Raw genomic sequence first — 6,000 nt, forward strand, 5'->3', positions numbered from 1 at the left:
ATTCTAGATTTATCAAGTCACTCAGGGCCACCATGGTGGGCTAGCGTGGCTTCATAAATCAAATTCATTGGTTGCAACTCTTGTTCCCCCTTGTTGCGTGGTGCAAAAGCTTCGCAAGTCTTTGGTAATATATGCCCCTCAATGTATACCTGATAGAATAAACCTTTAAAAAAACAAAAAAACTCGCAGCCGGCAAGAATTTTAAAACTATATTGAAGCACAAACAAAATGCATGAACATATGAAAAGATGCATGTGAAAACAGCGCAACAAGCATTAGTTGTGAAAAGAGTATTGATGAAATCTAGGACGACACATTTTGGAACTTTTGACTGAAACATCAAAAGCTCATCATGACACCACAGATCACCTTTTAATTTTATTTTTAAATTTTTTGCTTCTTAATTGAATATTTATTTTCCCAGGTAAACAGTCATTTATACATTGAATCCGTTTAATGTGCACTGGGTGATTCCAGGGGAACCATAGTTATTTATAACGTTTTGAAAAAGCAGGACATAACTTTGTCCCATTCATTTCTTCTTCCTCTGGCAAATGATTTTAGCAGGGTACGGTTATGCCTACACAATATCCCAATCTTTCAAGAGTGGGTGCTTATTTCAACTCTTCAGTTCTCTAACTAAAGCTTTCAGGTTAATCAGTTGCAAATCAGAGTCTAGACCACGGTTCTCTTAAAGATGCTAAGCATTATTGTGCATGCCTGCCTGCCCGGCTTAGATAACATTGAAGAAGTAACCCACTCAGACTTACACACTTGCGAGCTGGTATTTAGCCTAGCTTTACATTTAACTGAAGCAAATGTTGATAGGGAGCTGCTGGTGCATTTGTTAGAAGAGCCTCCGCTCCCATCTTCTTCCTCTAAGCAGCAACATCACTGCATCACCTTACCACTTTATTTCGGGCTCAACCCATTTAAAATTAAAAACAGGGCGATGAGACGACCCATGCCCCACCTTGCCCTACAATATAACATGGCGAAGATACATTTTGCTTTCAAATAAAACTCTAGCCCTTGGAATGAAACTCTACCCCGACATTAGTGACAGAACAGAAAATTTCCTCTTGCATAAGATTTTGTCCAGAAGGTCAACTTGCATCGGTGGCTATTCCAGCAACTGCACCTTCTGAATGTGATTCCAGTTATCAGCAGTCTTTATCTGTAGCAGTACTTTTATTATTTCATGTCTACGGACCTTTAACCACCCTTTTCACAAAATATATCATTTTCTGTTTTAAATAGACTTATGTTTAAGGTCTATTTTCGAAATTGTAGTATGTTCTAAATAGTTGGTTTTTTTATCCACGTTTAAACTCAGTACAGTCTAATCTATGTATATCTGAGATTTGACCTTGTTGGCTCCCAGTTCAAGTGGTTCTTGGCATGCAGAAGCAGCCTCATTTCAAATCAGGAAGGTACAACGAGAAAGAGAACAGACCCCAACCAGCATCCTTGAAAGATTACTTTGCGTTGCTATTAATAACTGAAGCAGAGGCACATTTTCCCAGCAGAAAAACAAAAAACCATCAAATATCTAGTCTACAGTAGTTCAGTCTATGGAATGAATAGCATTTGAGTCCCCACTGCTATATCTATTGCCTAGTTCTCTTAGTTTAAATACAGACATAATGTTACAAAAACTTCTTGTCCATAACATCAGTTCTCTTAGTGCATATAGAAATGCCAATCACTACTCTACCTTCTGAGTATTATCTTTGTTTATGCTGTGTTGTACCATGCTTCGCTATACTGCTATTATTATTATTATTATTACATTTCTTATATAGCGCCAGAATCGACCCCCGAAGGGGCATCTCCGCGCTTGCCTTGGGAACCCGTCCTGGTTTTTCCCTGTGAGATAGCCCCTACAGGGCATCCCCAAGGTGAAAGCCAGGCATCCCGCCGCGGGGGGGGGGGCCGTTGTGGAGATTAAGCAAGCTTAATGCCCAGAGTTGCAGAGTGTGAACCCATGATTAGGTCAGGCACCGAAGCGAGAATTATCGAGTCCGCGGACATTTGAGCTCAACACCCTGCCGCGTCGGGAATCGAACCCTGGTCCCGGGTCTGACCTCTGCTTCAGGGTCTGCCTGCTCTAACCAGTGAGCCACACTTCTCCATGTCATGTTATGTTATGTTACATGTGACACTTGTATAGCACTCGTACATTCTCCATAATGTTTTAGCGCTATGTGACTGATGACTATGGTTTGTTTACCACTTTACCACTTAACAACCTGAATAGCACAAGCAATCAAAGCACTATTGAAGTAGGTTTATGGAATTACTAAAGGAAATGTGATTCATCACCAGGCCTATCTAAGACTGAAGGTTATCCCACAGAGAAGGAGCCAGTACCAAGAAAGAAAAGCTACCCATTCTTTGTTTCCTAAAGCGTTAAGCGTGGTATAAAAAGAAGGCAGTGAATAGCAGACCGAAGAATGTACAAAAAGCTTGGCTTGTTTGTCTGAAACGGGGTTTCATCAGGGGTCTCCAGCCTGTTTCGCAATAAGAGCTACTGATGTTCAAAATATTATAAATGTTGTAATAGTGATCACATCAAACAAGATTCCAATAGTGGCCACTATATGCAAGGTTACCAGAAGTGATCACCTCAGTGCATCACGCACAGTTACCAATAGTAACATGAAAAAAGTTAATAATGTTAGTAATATAGTAATATTTCAAATTAACGCTTCATGATTTATCACTCAAATTTCAGCTGTAAATATATTTTGAAAAATTAGCCATTTTTCTATAATCATCAACTTATGATTTCTGAAAATATACACATTTTCATCTTGAATACACACTTTTCAATGAAGGTATACATATAATAATTCAACCAATCAAAAGCTTCAAATGTAGCAGGCTAGGCTGCACACAGTAGAGCTACTTACAGTTAGCTGGCCAGCTATCAGGATCTCACGAGAAGCCGGTACTAAATACTCTTATTAACAATGCACAAGAAAGTGATGAAGTGTGTTTTAAACAAGCAGGAGTAGGGCCAACAGGGCCCTCTTCTGGACAAAACACAAGGAATTGTCATAATCGAATACAAAGCTGCTTCTGGGTGATATTGCAGAGTACTTGCATCAGGAATAAGACAAGCAGAATCCTCCGCTTCTGCCTCAGATAAAAAAAACTTCTTTCCAAGACAGCTGAAATCTGAAAAACAACTTCCAGTCTAAATCAAAGGGTTTTGAAAGACTGCCAAGATTTGATGCAAAGTCCTAATTTCAGTGGTGAGAATATTTGTCACCAAATTCCTTCACGATTGCTCAAGTTCAAGTTTAAGTTGTTCAAGTTGAGATTTGTAAAGCGCACTACTCACCCAGAGGGTCTCAAGGCGCTTGAGAGGGGGGCGGGGGGGGGGGGGTTGGCTACTTGTCAAATAGCCAAGTTTTGAGTTGTTTTCTGAAGGAGAGGTGGTTCTGTGTAAGGCGGAGGTGGGTGGGGAGAGAGTTCCAGGTTTTGGCCGCTAAGTAGGAGAAAGATCTTCCTCCCATAGTGGCTCTTCGGATGCGTGGAATTGCGGCGAGGGCTTGATTGGACGATCGTAATTGGCGGGTGGGGGTGTAAAAGGCCAGGCGTGTCAATCATGACTTATATTTTTATAGATTTCTGATTGATCAGTGGCTGAAAGTCTAATCCCTGACCTGCACTATATATTGTTTAAAATTGCTTAGATAAATCCAAGATTCTAATGTAATCGGAAGGGCATCTAATTATCATCAGCATACAAATGGAAATGGAAGGCAATGGCTCAACATGGATGTTGAACAACCTCAGTGACAGAATTAGAGGTCAGTGGTACATCACATAAATGAAGGAATTGCCACAATTTCCACTCATGGTTTAATTACCAACCATAATACATCCAGTACCAGCACCCAAAGCAATATATGGAAGTCAATTGAAAAGAATAGCATGGTTGACGTTGCCAGATGCTACAAAAGAATGTGTTCACTGGCATCCCCTATTTCCATGCCGCTCAAATTCACTAATGATCACGTCTTTGAACCCAGAAATCAATCTGAAAGTCATCCTTCAGTCCTTGAGATTCAAGCTAGGGAGAGAGCAGAGCAGCATCATGAGTGAGAAAACAGGAGGGAACAATCCTGATGATAATGATTGGTTCAGGTTGTTACATAGAGAATGGCTTATTTTCGGTGCATCCTGTTACACACTTTGGGCTATACAGAGGTAGGCAAATGTATGCTATTAAATGCACACTTGTCACCTAAACACTGTTTTGAAATTGAAATTAGGGATCTGAAGATGATTCTTGATAGCTGAAGGATTGATATAGCTTAGTTGTGGCAGAAACCACTCAATTGATGTATTAAATCTATCCTATGGATCGCCCTGCTGATACAAGGGACTGAGTAGCCATCTAACCCAATCACGAGTTACATTTTAATTCTGATCTGGGTGTTGTCCAGAGTTAGAGGCTAAATCAGTATTATGAGTAATATGCAAATGCAGCATTCCCCTTATTTTATGCCCAGACATATAAAACAACGGAAAGCAGGTGAAATATGTTTAGTAGACACAGCCACCTATGTGAAAAAACATGCAGAAGTCAGTGCAGAAACACTGATTCCAAAGTTATATTCCCCATTTCTTTCGGGCTAACTAATGAATAATACCTTAGTCCTTGAACCCAGAAGTATAATAGGTACTTTAGGGACGTAAGTGTGTTTGCCATTATCTGGCTTGGCACATTACCAGGACAATGGACACAAGAACTGCTGAGACATCTCATTCCCCTCTAATTCTATAGTGAATGTCAGTGAGCTTCTGGTGCATAGATTGCCAGTCTTCAGACATGTATTCATGCTTTCATTACTGTGATTTCCTCATATAGTCAGGTTTTAGTGATTGCAATGTGTGGACTGATGATCCAGTTGCTACTCTTTAATCAGATGAATGTTCTTGGGTTGGCTAGTCAGTCATGGCCCTGCACCCACTGCAGGCTGTAATTGGGTTAATTTTGTAGCCTTAAAAGCATTATAACAGTGGTGATTGAAACATTGTGGTGGACTGACCATTTTAAGATTGGGTTTCAGCCGCCATTCCAGAGAAAGGGATTACTCCAGATTTCCCATCAAAGTCCCTGGTCATTTGTGGTTCGAAATAACTCCCTCCCCTTTGATGTCTCAGATTAGACCATCCCTTTTAGCTTCTTCTTCTAGCACCAAGACTTATTGAAACTACTGATACTGGATCCCTGCTGACAATGATGCTTATGAAGATAAATTGAACTGTGCTTGTTCTCTTTTGCTTCAGTTCCCACGTTTAATTAGCTAGAAATAAGCAAGAGGAGATGCCCTATTATGCCATTAATGAGCTATCGATGGCTGATGCTATGCGCACAGGAGAAGCTTTGTCTTAAAATTTAAGCGATCAGCTCCTGAATTGCTCCTTTCTCCAAGTAGCTCCATTTTACAGTGACCTTCCTTGAATCTTTTGCTTCTCTTAAGTCAGTGTTTAGGTAACAAGTGTGCATTTATTAGCATGGCTTTGACAGTAGGTGACTAGCTAAGCTGGAGACTAACTGAGGCTTGATAAAAGATTTTTTAATATGATGTGGTAAGGGTATCAAGAAGACCCGGCTTTGAGCTAAAAGTCAGACTATTCAAAACGAATGTTGATTTTAAGGTCTAGCATGGCGCTCTCTTATCTTCAAAGCTTTGTGTGGAGACAGCACATTACACTATGCGAACAGAGATAAACACACTTTAAAAAACCTATTGTTATCTGTCTGCAAAAGCTAGCGAAATCCATAAATCCAGGAACTGGAAATGGTATCGGTCTGAGATCATTTATTTTTTGTAATAATGTATTTTGCTTATTTTGCTACTAAGTGCACTGTCTCCAAATATGGTTCCTTGACTCTAGGACTTAATTAGTGCATCAAACTGATCCAATCAGAGACAGCCAAATACATAGATTGTTATCAAGAGTTAGCAGAATAACAAG

Source organism: Lissotriton vulgaris, chromosome 8, assembly GCF_964263255.1.
Source record: "Lissotriton vulgaris chromosome 8, aLisVul1.2, whole genome shotgun sequence".
NCBI classification, from domain to species: Eukaryota; Metazoa; Chordata; class Amphibia; order Caudata; family Salamandridae; genus Lissotriton; species Lissotriton vulgaris.